The sequence below is a fragment of the Monopterus albus genome, unplaced genomic scaffold, assembly GCF_001952655.1.
Source record: "Monopterus albus unplaced genomic scaffold, M_albus_1.0 scaffold2.1, whole genome shotgun sequence".
Taxonomy (NCBI): domain Eukaryota; kingdom Metazoa; phylum Chordata; class Actinopteri; order Synbranchiformes; family Synbranchidae; genus Monopterus; species Monopterus albus.
In genome coordinates, this window is record NW_018127882.1 from 4,083,171 (window position 1) to 4,102,994 (window position 19,824).

General features: G+C 39.5%; 2 long non-coding RNA genes across 2 annotated transcripts in view; one reads left to right on the forward strand and one right to left on the reverse strand.

Annotated features, from left to right (window-relative positions):
- Positions 1-9,150, reverse strand: part of LOC109956895 (uncharacterized) — a 40,203-nt gene extending 31,053 nt beyond the window's left edge. The window contains exon 1 of the long non-coding RNA XR_002274480.1: positions 9,106-9,150. This is a non-coding gene — a long non-coding RNA (uncharacterized LOC109956895). The remainder of the gene's footprint in view (positions 1-9,105) is intronic.
- A 726-nt stretch (positions 9,151-9,876) lies between these two features.
- On the forward strand, positions 9,877-19,585 carry LOC109956891 (uncharacterized). Its single transcript, XR_002274479.1, has 3 exons — positions 9,877-9,955; positions 15,973-16,037; positions 19,178-19,585. It is a non-coding gene; the product is annotated as an uncharacterized LOC109956891 (long non-coding RNA).
- The last annotated feature ends 239 nt before the right edge of the window (positions 19,586-19,824 follow it).

Below are 19,824 nucleotides of genomic sequence, written 5' to 3' on the forward strand. Positions count from 1 at the left end.
AAATTGTGTGCAAAGGTGTGGCTTCAATGCAGAATTCCAGTATTGTACAGAGATATGTTTAAAATGTATTATCCACTGATAAAAGAGAAATCTCAAGAGTTCCAGTCTTCATTTTTCAAACTTGTCTCCAGATAGTGACAACTGGAAGGGGAATTTAAAAAAAAAAAAATCAAAGTAATCTCAGTCATCTTCCACTTTCTATATACCCTCTATCTTTCCACCCTATTCCCTCTCAAAGACAGATGTGAGTTGTTCAAGTGATAGCTTGAGTGATGGCCATCTTAGGAAATTAAATTTTTTTTCAGCAACTCTGTGCCTTTGAAAGTTAATTCACAAGAACACAGGAGGTACGACGGAAAAAGTGAAGGGGAACAGTAATAGGTTTTGCTGTCTTACTTTGTCAACCTCGTTTCTTACCCTTCATTTGACGTTGAGAACACATTCTTGCATTCAGTTCCTTAAATATGTTAATTTAAAAAAGGACCCAATGAAGATTTGTCAAATTCATACAGTATATCTGCATCACCAAACTGAAAGATTCTTCAAAATGTAAGTTATGGCCTCACCTTTGGGCAGCAAGGCTGATATTTCTGGACCGAGTCTCTTATAATATTCATACTAACTGGATAGAAAAAAACTTGATGGTCACATTACACTCATGTAATATGTACCACCTGCAACATCACATGCACCCAGACCTAGAGCTGAAACAATTAACTGATTATTAGAAAATAATCAGCAACTACTTTGCCAATCAATTCAATGAGTATTATTTCCCAAGGCAAAATATCAAACATTTCTTAGGTACAGCTACTCAGTTTTGAGGACTTGAAGTTTTTACTGTCTCATGCAGAACAGCCTATAAAATGTTTGGTTTTTGGGTGGTGGTCAGAAAAAACAAGCAATGTAATAACATCCACTTGGGCATTCGTTGTGATATTCTGACATTTTATAGACCAAAAAATTAATCGATGTGGTCTGGTGATATTTTAGTAGTCTGTCTCTTCACTTCCATGACTCCAAATTGTGAGCTTGCTGAACTGGACATTCACCTTTTATATGATGGTGTGATAAGCTGTTTCTTAACCTGTTGTGAAATCACACAGGCCTTCTTATTGGCTCTCACGCATTAGGTATTATAAGCAATGTCAGAGAAAAAAAAAAAACAACAACAACAACATGTAGCTTATAGATAATACTTTTTAAGTTATATTTTTTGGCTTTTAGCCTTTATTTCACAAAGAGGGAGACAGAGAGAGAGAGAGCAGAGGAGACCTGTGACAAACGTCCATGGTTGGGCTCATTCACTCAGTCATGCACACAGTGTGCTGCCAAGTACATGGTGCACCACCCTGTAACCGCTCAGCTACAGGGTGCCCATACTATTTTTAATTTGTCCAACTAATCCAATTTGATATTTAATTAACATGCAACATCAAAACATTGCTTTCCATCTCTCATTAGTCCAGAGCTGTAACTAGAGTATGACTAAGAAACTAGATCATCAGTCTTGTTTCTGCAGGAAAGTGCAAGTTTGGTTTCGTGTACGTGCATGTGAACCGATTTTATAAACAGCGTTGCGCGATGCTGTTTATCAAACCTTATAAATAGTTGTTTTTCCACTCTCAGTTTTGTTAGGCACAAAGTCACAGAAGAAAGCCTTGGAAGTGACTGGAGAAGGAAGACAGGCAGACCAAGAAATGTAGTGCCCAGCTAGGTTAGCAAGACATAGGGGAGAAAGTGCACTGCAAGGTAGAACATCAACTTAACATTACTGTTATTTTGGACCATCAAACTTGGAGAGGACAGAACACAAGTTTATCTGGTTGCTGTTACCACAATGTTGTTAACATTGACACCCAGCTTGACAAGGGGGAGGCGGGGCCTTCTGTAGTTTTTGGGGCCATGCAACTTGTGTAGGGCGTGTATAGGGCCGTCCAGCTTCGCTTGTGGGACATTTCACGTGCTCTTGGACGCCCTCTGGTGGCCACAGAGGCCCTGAAAAGGCTTTTAGTTCACTTACGCATGAAGTTGACTGAGATTTGCATTTGGCCCATTTGCTCTATGTGACAAAACACAAGATGAATTTGCATCTTTCATGTGTAAGTGGCTTCACAAAGCAATACACATATTGTATGATCCTTTTCAAACGCCCACTAAACATTTGTGGATATATCGGCTATTTAATCTATGATGCAAGCCCCTCAAACAGATTGAGTGTGAGGATGTACAGAGTGGAGATTTGGTGATTGCTTTTATAAGGAGAGAAGAGAGCACTGGTCATCAATGACAACACCATGTGGCACTGATTCACGACTACAACAACCAAATTGCATGAAGGACCATCAACAAGCAGACATTCACCATCATGGGCAGGTAAAATAACATCCTATTCATCCTGAACACTCACAGCTGCCAGAGAAATGACCAATCCATTCTATCTCTCATTGTAACATCTTATTTTACAGTGTCCATCCAACATGAGAGCACCTGCGTCATCCAATCATCTGAGAAAACTCGCTATGTAACACGCCGTCTTTCCAGGCCCGTGTGACACCAGGGTCAAGGACTGCTGTGAATTCACATCTCTTCTTGAACCTCTCACACCAGCCAGCACTTTTTCCAACTCTCTCAGCTGTAATATGCTATAGAACTGCTCAAACCAACACTATCAAGCTCTACATTCCTGACTCACCCAGGCATTACTCATGTGTCTGATGTAACCAAGTGCATACAGTATGTTAATCTGCACATATGTCTCTACAGTATGTTTAGAAAAGTACAGCTGTGCATCGGCTGCATGAACACCATGGGCATTTTCTGCTATGAGTTAATGCTAGATGTCCTCTGTAAGGTTTTATTCACCATGAATTAGGATTTCTGCAAACAGTTTTTTTCATAGCGCACAGCAAATGTGCACATTTAGTTGTATCAGTGTATAGAGGGTTATACACACCCTCATGCCAGCTCATACAGGCCAACCCCTGAATGTACCTTTGCAAAACAGTTGTAAAAAGCCAGGACAGAAACCCTCTGAGGTAGATTGAGAGGATAAAGGTCTACTGCCAATACAACAGTGTTAATGTGTCGGCTTTAATCAATCACTGAAAAACTTGGAAAACGCACCTGTTCACTAAGAGCAATCATGCTTAGACTTGTGCTTAATTTTGAAGCGTGAAACTAAAAACCTGGCAGAAAAAGATTTCTCAGTATGCCACCTCTGACTTTCTTTTTAACAGATTTAATTGGCGCTGTTAACCACTGCAAAGAGCAACGTGACAGGACATCACAAACTGATCTACATTTCTCAGTAGCACAGTAGAGAGAATGTTCCCTTCAAAAGGTACTAGATACTTGAGTGTTTTATAATACTAGACACACAGATATAATCAGCCACTGATCAAATAAAAAATAATGTGCCAAAACAGAAATAATACTTCAAATCATGAACAATTCTCTGTTTGCAATAAAGATGTGGAGGGAAAACAAAACAAAATTAGATTTACTGTAGTTGGACCTCAGTGTTTTCCTTCAGACCCATTTTCCCCTTCCAGACAGCAAACTGCAGACCACAGACATGAGTAATTGGCCAAAAGTGTCAGTGGTACATCGAAACCACCTTTGTTTACTCTTTTCTCTTTACAGCTCCTGCAGATGCAACTGCAGTGTGGTGTTCTAGGCAGTAATTGCAGGAGGTGAGAGGGCCAAGGCTCTCTGCAAGGCACCTGGGTGGCTCAGAGGCGACCGCAGCCCCTGCAGTTGGAAGTGCTGTCTGCTTGAAAGGTAAGTTGACCTAGACAAGACAGGAGCCTCTCTTTGCTTTGTGGGAAGCAACAGGGAGGGCAAAGATTGTCTCCATCTGCCCGCATCACATTACCTAGAGCTAATGGCAAATTCTCACTATAGAACATACCTCAGCCACAAAAAAGATTTTTCAGGGACTGAGGCAAAGCGACCTTTCCAAAGCCCTTTTCAGACATGCACTGCAACCCTGAACTTACTGTATTTAGACCTTATCCAGAGGGGGCTGTAAGGTCAGCTTCCTAGTACAAAGTTTGTGTTATGTCCGACTGAGCCCATGTGTGAATAGAGCAAGTTATTACCCAGAGAATTCACACCAAGCTAGTGGGTGTGTTGATGACACTTCTTGTTGCAACTGGCCCAAACCATTTGACCGGCACAAAACCATAAGTGAATCCCAATTCCACTAACTACATCTGCTTGTGTCTTTGTCCGGCCCACGTAAGATACAAGAAGAGGAGAGAGGAAATGAGGAAACATTAACTGACATGAGATGTCCTTTCCTCCGATCTTTCATGATCCTTCCAGTAAAGAGGCGTATCAATCTATAACAGACTTCCACAAAAGATGACATGCACATGTCCTCGATTATAGCTCCTCCAGGTAGCATTCCGCCTCCTCAGAGCAGAAATAAGAGCTTTAGGACATCCTTCATCATGGCCAAGCAGAGTGACTTCTAGGTCGAGCAAGGATCAAGGACCAGGGGGTCACCTCTTGACAGTCATTGCCAAAGGGGAGTCTTAAGTTGATTCCCTTGGCACCATAGTTTCTGATCTCCAGGCAAAACATTTTGTAATTGTTTATTAGCCTGTGAAGAAATGCCTGAAGTATTGGCCAACTGTGTTTATGTTATACCGTGTTCACTGGGGTGATGTCAGCTATCATCACCTAAATATACTTATTTGGTTAAATGCATGTATAGTCACCATTTCATTCACATCAGCTGGATTAATAAATCTACATAATTACCATCCTCAAACAATGTTATACTTATGTATGTACTTATGTAGTCATAACGAGGACCTAAATTACAGCAAAGCTGCCCTTCCACGCACCCTGTGCACCCATCTCTAATTTGAAATTTCTCCATTACATTTGCTGTAGGAACCATTTGTTTACTGTATTTTTGTAGTCAATCTCATAATAGATTTTAAACTGCTTGTCATTGGCTGCCATCAGTTATCATTCAAGTTATATTAGGTATGCACTGTCACACTGCCAGCATTTTTCATGTCACTATTTACTTCTCACAAATGTGACTGTGGTTCAACTGATGTGCTCTACTGCCTGTATGTTTGGTTGGAACATGCACAGTCAGTACAGAGCTCAGATGTCAATAAGTTCTACAGAGGAGGTCATCCGTCTCAAACAATCTTCTATTAATGACTATTTCACAATATAAATTACAGCAGAGTGGCTTAATATGGTCAGCGGGCCTCACTGTTTTTGTATTATACAGTATTTTTGCAGATGTGACACAACTAGAAAAATATCCGAGACCTCCTGCAGCTCTCCGCATCACCTGTGCCAAAATTTGCATCTCTCTCCAATGTAGCTTGCTAAAACAAATTAAGTTGTTTGGGAGGGTAATTTGCACTGCCTCTCTATAACAAACAGGTGATGTCAGCACATTCTCAGTGTCCCTTTATCCGGAATCTACTGAAAGGTGATTCTCACCAAGCAATGCACCCGCAAACTTAAAATGGCCTAAACTGCCAAGCCATTTCCTTTGGATCAGATGAACTATGCTCTGAATATATGGTAACACTCAATTAAAAAGTCATTCCCATTCTGTAGAGTTTGTAATTGAGTGTGTTTACTTTAGCTTCAAGAAGAATCTCAGTCATCAATAGTGGAGCCCTTGCAGATGCGAGTAGGACCCTGATTTTTGTTTGTACTGTAATTACAATGGCACAATATGCAGCAAACAACCTCTCACTTATTTCTGTTTCTAATAAGACTGAGTTTGGTTTTCTACAGACAGCGAATTGCTTTTTATACGACCACATTCAAAGAAATATATTAATAACCATCAAATAAGTACAGTGAATTTACTAAAATCGTTATTTATGTCTTGGTTAAGGCAGGTTTACCCTTCCCATTTAATAATATTTATTAGCATTCTGTCCTGATCATATTTTGAAACTTTGACTTAACAAAATCGGTGTACTGTAGCTGTCATCAGCTTGTTTCTTTCATAAGCCCTCACTGTTTGCTGCTTTTCTCATTCTTAGCCACACTGTGACTGTCATAGCTCAGCTGTCACTCAGAGAATCACCATGCTGTGCTACGCCATGTACACTCATGTATACTGTCCGGTCTGCTGCTGCCGGCTTGCTCTCAGTCAGATGAAACAACTGTACACTCTGTTCTGAACTATGCTTTAATTAAAGCAAATGCCAACATTTAATTAAAAGTAGAGCTGAACGCATATAACCACCTCAACATAACCATAGCAACTTTCTACACCGTGTGCAGCTGACTGGGTCTAGCATGAAGGAGGACGCGCACAAACAAACACACCCATGCACAGTGACATCACCATTTAGCAGTACAACACAGACTGCCTGCTATAGTGCATGTGTAGCTGCTGACATTCACTCGGGTGAAGCGGGATACACCAACAAGGTACTGTAAACCAACCTACATCAGCTAATGGAAAGTCTTTTTACTTGGACACCTTTACAAAAGGCAGCAGATTTGATAGTTTTAGTTACTAGTTTTTTCATAATTAGGTTAATAATATAACACAATGTAATCATAACTACTAAGCTGTATGTAAAGTCATTCAAAATAAGCATATAGTTCTAATAGCGCCACCTTTACCATCTGCAAAATTGTGATGTGCACAATAATCAATAGTTATAACCCAGTGAAAGGATATACATTAATGCTATTTCACACAGAGTACCTTTACTTTAGGTACTTTAATTATATTTTGATGCAAATACTTTGGTGCTTTTACTTAAGTAAAAATTTTTTGCTGGACTTTTAATTGTAACCGAGTATTTTTACTCTTTAATATTGCTACTTTTACTTAAGTAAAGAATCTGAGTACTTCAGAATCGAGTTAAAAAGTGTTGGAGCATCCGTGGCAAAGTGACCATCATAAGCCAGGCTAAACAGGTAGTACTCGGTCGTGTTAGGGTACGCATTAACACTGTTGTACAGCCTATTCAGTACCTGAATCTTTTGCATTACTTAGTCAGTTTGAGCATCTAATTCAACAGATAAGACGATGACATCAAATTACTGATGTTAGTATGGAATACTACTGTACCTTGTATAAACATTGCACCTGCATGTTTGTGCACAAAAAACTTAAAATGAAATATTCAAATTTTAAGCATAGTCCTATTACATCAGCACGCCAATAAAACTCAAATAACTGCAAAGCTGTCTCCTTTGTTTGTGCATCGTCTGAACACATTAGTGTAAGCAAAATAAACATCTGTGCTTCATTATTTCTCAACTTATCACAATTTATCTGATGTGTAATGCTCATATCTTGAGAATTAATTAAGTTAAGGTGTTTGTTTTGCTTACACACAATGTGCTAACAAATAAGTCACCACTTACAGTAGGAGTCATTTGGCCGTTAACAGACTGTTGAGGTCTATGCTTAAAATGAAAAGTTTAATTTCCCATAAACTGTGAAGCTCAAAATGTTTATTTTGCTGCTCAAATGATTCACAACTTCAAAAAGGTACAAAAAGACTAAGCTGGTGCAACTTTTTACTGTACACTTGTTAGTTGAATTAAATTTGAATTGTCAGATGAGCCTGAAAGGCTGGTTCGCTACAAAAAAGAAAGGATGATGGTGACCATGGAGGTCCTGAGGTCACCCTTTAAGTTAGAGACGTGCTGTTTCCTTTGGATGTTAATATGTAAATGTAAGAATAACCTATAGCGATGCTAAGCTCAGCGTAAGCTGCTCCTCCAGCACTGCTGCTTAGAAAAAAAAAATCTGGAATGTAAGAATTAAAAGGAATGGCATTACTCTGAGCAGGGACGGATCATGGTCAAACTATAAATATGACAACAACTGTTAGTTATTTATGTTTTAAAACTATAAACTTTCTACAGTGCAGACAGCAAAACATTCTTCACTGAGGAGAATTAAGATTTGTGTTTTTTTTTGCAGAACCTACATACACTTGTTTGGACTGGGTCATTGAACTTGGTCAAAATGAACAAAACTGAAGAGACATTGCAGCTGCAGGTGCTCCACAGATCCACAGAAGTACGTATTATGAGATGTCCTTTCATTTGTCCTTGTCCCTTGGTGCTCGTACTCACATAATTACACACGTTTGTTTGAACACTCCTACTTCCCTTTCTTCTGGACAAAATATAACCAATATTGAAATGTTCTTGTAACCCTTTCAAATATCAACTAATCCACTTTTCCAATCTGTAGCACAAACTGTACTGTATGTTGGTTTGCACCAGCCCCTCCACTGCTTAGAAGACCTGGCTGCCTTGAGTCTGAGGTTTGATCTCCAATAATTGTACATAACACACCTATAATAAGGCAAAACTACAAGGTTCTAGCAGATTCAAAAGCGATAGCTTGATAGAGTCTTAAGGCTGAAACAGAATGGTAATTGGAAACTGATAATCAATTAAACATTTAAGTTATTTTCCTGCTTTTCTTTGCCTAAAGTGGCACTAAACTGAACTATCGTTTTTTTTTTTTGTTTTTTTTTTACTGTTGCTCACACAAAACAAGCTATTTAGAACCATACTATTTCATAATTTTATAGATCAAACAACTCAACTAAATCAAGAAATGTTATTTCCAGCCTACTTTAGTAACAATTTAGAAGACATTAACACTGCATGGCAGATATGGCTATACTCAGACTTATTGTGGGGATTAGTAAAGTACTATGGTTTGCATCACACATTAATGCCAGTATAAACTGCCCCATTCTACTACTAGTGTACAAACTTCAGTCATACTATAGCCACACCAGAGAACACGACCTGAAAGAGAAAAATAAGCATTCACCTCTGACATGTTAAGTTGTAGTTAGATGTGAGAGCCCAGCTCTCTGAACACACTAACTGCTGCAGTCCAAAGCCAGCAGACTGTCAAAGAGCAATCACACCGACCACTGAGCACAGCAACAATCTGACAAGACAGTGCAACTTCTGAAAACAGCATCACGCAGAGGAGAATCCATAACACAACTGATGTTCATTAAGCAGCACGACCAGCAACCAAGCTCTAAACACTGCACCACAAACAAACACCTAACCACCAAACTGCATCTCACAGTAAATTAAATTAGGTCTTACCTTTAGAAGAGCTTCTTCTTTAGCCTTGTGTGTGCAGACTGAACAATCCAGTCCTCAAATTCCATCGATCACACCAGGTTGAACTCCACAGCAGCAATGACAGCACAATCAGTCAGTGATTTGCCCATGACAGCAACGCGGTGCTGAAGCTTATTGAATAGTCGCTTCTTTCCAGTGCGCCATTATAGCCCCACTTTATTTAGGATTTGAATAAATGTTGTAATCCCTTCGTCGATTTCCCCTCTGAAGCAGGTGACTTGTTCAGTGCAGCTCCCCAGCAACCTCACGCCGTTCCTGTGCACTTGGAGCTGCTGCAGGCCCCATTCTTTCTGCTCTGACTGCTGGCCTACTGGGTTCCCTCACATTTTTGCTTTATCTGCCCCACAAGAGCTGTCGTTTTACAAGCCTTGCCAAGCAAACACTACTTGCGTTGCCGATGACAGCCCTGATGCTGGCGGTGGGACTATTGCATCTGCTCCAACACAACTGCTATCTTTGCAGCTGATGTGCGACTGTGGCCACTCTTAACAGCAAGACTGACTGATGACAGCACCTGTTGCTGATGTCCTGACTTCAGAGGAGGCTGTCTCTGCCTCGCAGAGGTTTTACTGACACAAGACTGAAATTTGGGGCACATTTTTAATTCGACCTTGAACTTGTGTGCACCACGCCAATAACCGCTTTCTGGGTGCTAGCTGAACGGGTGGCTGGTGCTCATACAGATGCTAGCTGGTAGCACGTTGAATGTATGGCAGACAGGTGAACTTCCCAGCTACAGTTTCTGAAAATTAACTTTATTATCAACCATGTGGAGGCTAACAAAATGGACACTTACTCCAGCAGACGACAGGTAAAGTTCATTTAAGTCAAAAGTCCATACAGTTCATTTAAATCCGGCAGGACCGGAAAACTGCTTGACACTATAGCACTTTACGACCTAATTATGAAGACTCCGCGAACGACTGCCCCTAGTGGCTGGAGGCTGTATTACAACAAGATAAGATAAAATAAGATAATCCATTATTGTCATTGTAACACGTACAACGGAATTTTTAGAGTGACCTCCAGTTGGTGCACGCTGAAAAACATAACATATGAAATAAGACCATATAATAAGACCAAATAACACTTTTTTAAAGTTAATTGACAAGTACAAACTACTAATGGCATGATTTTTGAAAGCACCCTCACTTTACTTTGAGTGCCTAAAATGTTTTAACAATATAAACTTTACTTATAAAGCACTTCTCACAAGAAAAGTTACAAAGTGCTTTACACATGAAAATGCACATACAACGGTTCAGCCCAATTATCAATCTGTACACTAAAAGGGCACAAAGTAAATAAAAACTCAAAAGAACTGAAAACATACCCACTCATTGTATTCTGAGGTTTCTGTCAGTATACTCTACTAAATTATTATTATTTTCATTCAGATTATACAAGAATTATTTTGTTTGCAATCAGTAAGCTTTTGTGAGACTCCGACTGTCCCACTGGATAAGACTCACTGGACATTTTTACAGTTGACTGAATGTTTACACAAGGTTTACTGTCTGATTTACATTTGGCTGAAATTTTTTTTTGTGTTGCCTGGGTTCTGTTTGTTAAATTTACACTTAATTCCTTAGCTTCTTACAAACCTAGCGCCAGTCGTAATTACCCATTTATGATACTGGTGTATCATAGAGACCAGAAGTTCTCATTTAGGTTCCTGCTCAGTTTGATTAGGTGCATGTGGCTTTTTTTGCAAACAAAATGCTGTTTGAAATTTGGTACCAGGATTCCTTTCATACAACGCATGCCATCTTTTCACTGTGCCTGTAACATCCAAAATTATAAAATACTTGAGAGGGTTGAGCTATTTAGATGTCTTTTGAAAATCAGACAGTGATGGTTCTTACCTAAGTAAGATGTTTGCTGGGTGCTTTTTAAGTTTTTCAAAGAGATACCAGATAAAACTATCATTACCATCTCCTTGGTATGAGCTGTGACCAAGGATACTGTGCCTCTGAAAGCAACGCTTCCTGTGACATTCCTCTGTTTGATTCTCTGCAGTAACCTTGGCAATTGCCTCAATCACAGGGAATTAATTCCAGTCATGCCACTCCCTCCTCCTCCGCTGACTTGTATCTGGCCATTGCATTGTACTACTGGCCCTGATTCACCCTGAATACTAGCCAAGCCCAATGATTTTCAGGTCCCCAGGCCCATATTGGTATCTGTCTGCCTTTGCTCTCACAAAGGGGGCAGCCTTTTGTCTGCCACACTTTTTTTATCAGGCACATCGTGACAGAATCAGTCCTTTTTTTATTTCCACAAATTATATCAAAGTGCAACATTTTCTTTGCTTAACAATGTTCAGTCCCTGTGTATTGTAGATGGCAATTACTGCATTTTTTTGTCAAGTACTGGACTGTGCATTTCAGACTTAGATTTTACCAGGGAATCCATATGACTGAAATCCAAATGCTAAACAATAAAAAGTAAAGAATGCAATTGTTTTGCGCAAGTTGGCATGCAGCTTATATGTACCAGAGGTATATTGCTATACCAGCACTTAGCATGCAATTAGATTTTTAAATTCACAAGCTGAAACATTTAACACTGCCACTGTAGCAATGTAATATGTTTGTTGTTGTTTTTTGCCCGGTACATTATATTTGTTCTGCCATTTAGGCCAGCATCAGTTTAAGAATAAGAAAAAAATCCTGATAAATGGATGAGGTTACATGAGAATCTGCCAAGAAAAGCTGCTGTTGTGCATCAATGGATTTCCAGGTAAATGTTCCAGTGATATTGTAGAAGCCTTTTTCTAAGGAGCTTGGAGATTAATCATTGGTCTCAGTCTCAATTTAGAGTTCAGTAGGCAAACAGCAGCTGCTTACAACCATTGTGCTTAATACAGCCATACCACCAAGCCTGCCTATTCAGAAGAGTGTGCAGATGCACCATCCACTATAAGGGCTGCTTTGATGCCAGGCAGGTCACCTTATTTCCACTGCCTCAGCTTTATATTGCTCAATTAATGAGCCATCTCACATGGGTTAGAAAAGGCTTTTTAAAAAGTGAAGTAGAGTATTTGCAAGAATACTTTTATTTGGAGTCTTTGGCATGTTAGAATGGCCAAGTAGAGGATGAAATTTTATAGGTTTTCTATTTTGGCTGCTGTACAATGGCATCTTTATTGGAAGCTGTGACCCAACCTTTTATGATGCTATTTTGGAAAAGTTTTCTAGTAACATCACAACAAGAAGCTTGTAACTTCAAACAAAACTCAACTAGCTTCAGATTTTTGTGTTTTGAGTTTGCGTACCCTCGTCATATCTGTGTCTTCCCATAGTCAAAAGACTGTAGAATGCAGATTGGGTGTATTGGATGCTATAAAATGTTGGTAGATATACATTTGAGTGTGCGGTCTCTGTCAGAACATGTTAGTCCGGTGATATTTGGGCAACCTCTCCACAGCTTTCACTTTCTTTTGCCTAGTGTGTGCTACACCAGGCGACAGCTCCTCTGACCCTGAAAAGGAGTGGTTCAGAAAATGGATGGATGGATAATTGACAAGTGAATCAAATAATGCATGTCTTTAACATGTAGATAAGGGTTAAAGGGGCCTTTTGTTTATGGGTCTTAGCACTCTTTTCTTTTATAGGTCACTGTTGTTGGGTGTTTTATCTGCAAAAACATGCATAATGTATGTCCTGTCTGGATTGTTGTCAGGAGAAAATGATGTATATATGTTCATGTAAAGGAATGGTGACTGTGAGGAGGTGGGGGTTGAGTCTACAGTGGGAGGTTGTCTTGGACCAAAGGCATCTGTCTGGGAGTGGCTGTAATTGGCTGCAGTGTGGCACTGACTCATTAATATGGAGCCCAGGGGAAGGAGACAGCCAACTTCCTTCCTCTGTGTTTGGTTGTTTGACTGTATCTCCATTGATGCTAAACGCAGTGCTCCCAGGGCACCCTGTGCCTGTTGCCTGCTTCGTTAAAACCAAGAAAATGAATATTAATGTTATACAGACTGGAAGCTGCAGTAGCAGAAGGGGGTTGTCAGTCTAAAGGCTGTTACCACCAATCTCTGGGTGATCTTAATGGGGTCTATTCAGGTCGGTCCGATCCTGCAGGAAGGCATGCTCTATCAACATGCAAAGTGCTGTTGACATCTTATTTTCCCTGTCTACATGGGATTGTGGCACACAGTACTCCTAATCAAATACATAGGCCACACCATTAATCATTTGAAAATAAGACTTAGACATGTTAGGTGTAGTTGCATGTCTTCATTCTCTGTGGCCACATCAAAACATTTTGGGAGTGTAAATATATATTTATGGAACCTGCTGGTGCAGAGTGAAGTGAAATGACAAAACTGTGAGTGCACGGGCACCTGGAGTAGCTCCCCTCTTCCAACCTTGATCTCGGGAAGGCAGTAAATAGTCTCTGAAACCACCACAGTAACATTTATGACAGCGACTACTGCCTGTTTTCAATTTACTTGACACCGGTAACACTAGCAAGCAGACTTGTCATTTCATCCATAAATATTAGTAAACAGCTACAGACAGCAGGATCAGGAACTTTTTCTCCAACTGATGAACTTGCTACAAGGACAGACTGAATAACAAATCTGAAAATCTTTTGAGTGTCTGATTTATCAGTACATATTCGGAGAAGAGACATAGATCATAGATTAACTTTTAATGTCGAAAAAAATCCTGACACTTAAAGGAACTGTTTGACATTAGGGAGGTACTTTTTTTTGCAGAGAGTTAGACAAGAAGATTGATACCACTTTGCTATCTGCCTGTTAAATATAAGGCCACAGCCAGGACACAGTTTGCTTAGCTTAACATAAAGTCCCCAGCATGAGGAAACAGCTAGCCTGGTTCTCTCCGAAGCAAAGAAAAAAAGTACAATTACTTGTATGCCTCCACTAATCAGTCAAATTCCCAGGAATGGGGCAGATGTGACGATACAGTGACCCGGACCTTTGTCCACCAAAATCTAATCAGTAGCTCCAGCTGGATATTTGTGCCAAAGCTGAAGGAATTCCTTCAAAGTGTTCCTGAGATATCATGTACAATAAAATGGGCCGCACAGACAGACAACCCAGAAACACAATGCCTCTCTAAACTTTCTAATTAACATATTATATTTCTATAGTTTGTTTAATCTGTTCAAAAATGAAATGTAAAATGACAAGTTGAGGGGAGTTTGTGGACTATTTCTTGCCTGAGCACAGTGATTTCCTGGAATGACACCAAGCTCTGGACTGTTTCCCTGTTTCCCTTTATACTGTAACACAGGCTGAATGAAAGAGTAAGCTTTTTAAAAGCTGAGCCATGTGTGAACTTCAGAAGCTGCATTACTTATCATTTAAAGAAGTCTCAAAACTACCTAACAATTTATTCTAAAAAATAAAGCCTGCTGTATTTGGACAGTATTTGAAGGTGTATACAACATTAAAGGATTTAGCTAATACTGAAAATGCTTTCTCATGTGAATGTAGGGGGGAAAAGTCAAAGTTGACAATAGCATTGTTACATAATCAACCTTAAACAACTCATTAAGGTTGAGTGAAGAGACTGCTCAGACTACTAAAGTGTCAGTCCCTCCACCAGACTGTTATCTGTTGAATTATTAATTACAGAATACACAGAGCTCTCACCAGGGAGGAGCTCTGTATCCTCCGAGCAGACAACCACAGAGGGACATTCAAGGTCAAATAAAATAGGTTTCTTTGGCAACTATGTGAGGATAAAGACAGTGGAAAATACCTATAATTGTTTTAAAAAACTGCAATGTGGAAGTCTCCTCACTAGCCCTGCGGTCATATCGGCTCTTATTTCTGTTGAATTTCAGCAGCATTAATAAAACTTCAATTAACCATCAGGGGTTCATCTTCCAGCTCACCTTCCTAATCTAGTTTGATGGAAGCAGTTAAAGAATCAGCAGAGCCAATTTATATGGCTCCCACCTTAGCAGTGAGCAAAAGTATCACACACTTGTAGTTATAATAGAGATGCCCTTTCACTGTCAGATAAAATGTGCAAGTTTGCAGCATTTGGTGTCACACTTTCTTAGTCCTGTTTTTCTTTAGCCTCCTGAGTAATTTGTAGCTCTATAAATGCTGCAGATACAATGTAGACCCGATGTCACACTGGTCAATAGGATCTCACCCCTGATGGTTAAATTATTTAGGTACTTTGTTGATACACCCACACACAAACACACACAGGATGCTGTGAAAAGGTATACAAATCTCCAGTATTGCAGCAGCTTCAGTGGCCCACTGCCATTCTTCTCCAAGCAAATTAGAGGCTTTTAATGAGCGACCACACTGTCTCTCCTGTCTGTGTCGCAGAATTTCCACAGCTGGACTTTAGGGTCTAAAGACCCTCCATTATGTTTCCCCAGTAAATGAGATGAACTGCAATAGATTTTCTTTCTACCAGATCAGTACTCAGTTATGAGTTTCCTTATAGCTCCCTGTACAAATCACTTACATCAGGACCATCACTTTTACACTGCATGAATGTTTTGTCAAATTGTTCTAATTAAAGTAGATTATATTTGTGAAAAGGATCAATTATCAATTTCTTTAAGGTTGATTTAAATGCATTAATTAAAATAATTATTGAGTTCTAAAACCTCTAAGTTGTCACAACCATTAAATCATTCTGCGTACTTCAGCGTAACACTGATTCACACAACTTTCTGCTATTTCAGATTCTTTCCATGAGAAGTATTTGCAAATGCAAGCAAACCCAAATGTGCTGAAAAAAATCATCTCATCAGTATCATATCAATATTGTTTGCCTCAGACATTACACTGTAATTGTACTCCATCTTTTTCCTCCACAGAACATTTGAAGGACTTGAGAGACCACTGACCCGAGAGAAACAGTGAGCAGAATGAAAGGTTCCTGGTGTGTAGGTAATCACATAACAGCATAGTTGCTACACTTTTGAAAATAATCTTTATGTCTTTAAAGAAACAATTGCTCAAAAATACCTCAGCCAAAATACAGTGCACACCTGGTGGTTTGGGTGCTGTGATTGCTTTTATCCTCCCCTGGTTTTAGTAAAATAAGAGTCAGGTCAATATCTAAAGGGCATTTTGTTGACTATGAACCATGGATGTGTCATCTCCTTAAGCCCAAATGTTTTTGAAGGAGATAATACTTGTATCCAACAGTATAAAATAAATAAATTTCACAGCATATTTGGCTGCGCTTCTATGATAAATAACATTTATATCTGTCAGTTGTTCTACACTCTGCAGTTACATATAAACCACTTAATTAATGAACTGTACCTACCAACATTTATAAAATTATATCTGTTGTTTATTAAGCTTCATCCACTCACCCATCCATTATCTATACTGCGTATCCTAATGAGGGTCATGGGGGGGTTGGAGCCAATCCCAGCTGACATTGGGTGAGAGGCGGAGTCCACCCTGGACAGGTTTCCAGTCTGTCACAGGGCTGATACGTAGACAAACAACCACACACACTCACACTCACACTCACTCCTAGATTTAATTAATTTAGAGTCGCCAATCAACCTAAGCTGCATGTCTTTGGTCTGTGGGAGGAAGCCGGAGTACCCAGAGAGAGCGCACGCAGGCAACAGGAAGAACATGCAAACTCCACACAGAAAGGCCCCGGGTCTGCCCAGGCTCAAACCCAGAACCTTCTTGAGGCGACAGCACTAATCACTGCTCCACCCTGCCAGCTTTATTGGGCTTTAGCAGATAAATAGAGTATTTTAACTCTTAAATGCAGAGCAATGTGCAAGGGCTCACCTGGAAACCCTCCATCTATTAATTAGAATGGGCAGCTGCAATGCTGTTGATATACTGTGTGACTACAGCTGAAGTGTTTTATAATGATGCATGTGTTGTATAATGCTAAAATCTGTATATATATGCTAATAATTCAATGATAATGATCATCACTTTTATTCATCTGCTAATATTAACTACCAGTCACTCTAGCAGTACAGTGATGAAGGCTGCTGATCAAGGCGGCATTCAGAGGCCAGAGACTTCACAAAAAGATGCTGATGTTTTTGTTTAAGTCAATAAATAGTACTTTTTTTAATGGAAATGCTTCCTGTCAATATGTGCACAAGACAAGGGGGGGCATCTTGCAGCTGTCAAATTGTCAAGCAAGGTAAGGGTTATTTAATGCTCTCTCCATATACTTTATCATGTAAAACACACAAACATGGTGGGGACTTGTTGGCTGCCAGTCTTCCCCACATCCAGGGTGAGCCAGTGGATTGATCACCTCAGCTGGATGTTCCAGCTCTACTTCCACTTTAAAGCCATTAATCCAGGCATGTCTTTACACTTTCGCTTTGTTGTTTCTTGGCATAAGTGTAATGAAATCCCAATCTGTTTCATGTGCTTGTGGCTCCAAAACATGATGTATACTTTTGTCATTTTCACAGAATGTTGGGTTTTGCAATGCTCTACTTCTGAACCCATACGTGCTTGGTCCCTGCCTGTAAACATTTTAATGAGGTGTATGCATAATCATTATGAATCCTCCGTTCCTCTAGTATATGTTTTTTTATATGTGAAAACTGCAAAATAATAAATCAACTTACCTGAAATTCTAATGATCTAGAAAATAATTTATGCAGCCCACAGTAAAGGTCAAACTCTTGGGTAAATTTACATCTGACACCCCAGAAGTATAATATTTAAATATTCCACTTTACCTTTCCATGAGCTCAACTAAAAAAGCTATATGGGATTTAGTCTATTTGTCTGCAACTACAGAAATGCATGTGTTTTTATACATTCTTCTCAAATAACCAAAATCAAATTAAAACAAAGAAGTCATGGAATTAAATAAAACTACATAAATCTAGTTTCATATTCTAGGTTCATGCCAAGTGTAAACACTGTACTTGTGAATTATGCACTCAACCTCTATTGTTGTCCATTTAAAGTATATAAGTAATGTGAAGAGCTAGGTTCAAGTGCCAGGTCTATACAGAACACATTTAGAGTTGAGTCTCTCTTTTCATTTATCTGTCTCTCCATCTCTCTGTACTGTATATCCATCTACATGTATGCACTTACAATATACTGGCAAATATGACACTTGATGAAGGTGATTAACCTAGATGTAACTTCTGAGAGGAAAAACATCCATTACAATTATAAAGGTTTCTGAGGATGCATTCATTGTTGTGTTAATGAGATGAATACTTGGAATACTTATCTGTAATGTCATCAGCTCAGGTAGGATTGTACTGCCTACCATTACTGATCTCTGAAAATAACCGTCTACTATGCTGTATATGTAAGAGGTCACGCATGCACATCTTTATGCCACGATCAATTGTTGTCCCCTTATCCGGCGCTAATCTATTTATCTTGAGTGGAAAGGGAGTAGTTGTGGATGTTTAATCCAGGATTTGAAAAGGTTAACTTTTCTGCTGTGTGAGTTGAACAAATATCAAACAAATGAAATGTCAAAGTTGGTACCCCTGAACAAATGAAATGTCAGGGACAATACCTTGGCCCAAGCCCTGCTTCACCTTGCTCATCATCTCCAGGCAGTCATATTTGTAGTCGGACATAAGAGGGCAGACCAAATAGGCTTTCTTTCACAGAGCTGACCTATTAGCACCCTATTATTTGAACGGTTGAATGAAAAGTGCTAGGGGTCCCTTCAACCCACCATGGAAAGTTAAGGTCACAAAGTAAAATTCTGTACTTTTCTCCGTCCTTTGGCTCCCGAGACTGCTTTCTCCCGTTTCCTCTGTCTGGCACAGAGTCTCGGTTTCTCCCACTGTGGACATTCTCCCATGCACCGACTCAAACTATCAAAACAACAGTCATTAGGCAAATTTGCTTTGGTGCAGGATTAAGTTAATTATCATGGAATTATCACTTCATTAAAGCAGGCAGAGATAAATTATCTCTGATGAAACGAATGCAAAATGAGAAAATAATGATCAGGTCAAAAAAAAAAAAAGAAAAACTAAGAAAGAAAAAATTAAGAAACAACTTGTCAAAGGAAACTCTTGTCATTGTGTTCTACAGAGTTAGAGGCCTTGCAGCACAGCACAACATGACAGAGTGGGTTTCCACAGAGAGGAGTGAGGACCACCCACCCTTTTGCCCAATGGAGTCCAATTTTCCTCACAACGCCTCAACAAAGAATGTACTTTTCCCTAAGAACTGAGAGTATCATCAATCATGCCAAATACCAATTTTAATGAATGCCTACATCAGCCCAGTAACACTCTTTGTTTCCAGGCAAAGGATGCGAAGCTGCAGCACAACCAGAATGCGATTTTTATAATTGTGATGATTTTCTTTTCACCCAGGAGTGTTTTCATGGTCACAAGCTTTGCTGTTGACTTCACTGACAGGCAGCCTGATGACACTGTCCAGGCAGGCTCATATTGTGTATTTACTTACAACCATAATTATAAAAACTTGAAAAGCACTGGCTGTAATCTTTCTTAATTTGTGAAAAAAAAAAAATCTGGCAACTTTGCACTGATAGATATTTATCAGGTGATTTGCTCAAGTCTTAACACTGAATTAATCATTGGTTTCCACGCTGCAAGGGAGGACTGGGAAATGTGTTTAAGGCATTGATATTGCAAGTTTTAAAAGCCATTTCTTGCTTGATTTAATGAAAGTATTGGTAGAGTACAAATTGTTTTGTCACGCCATTAGCT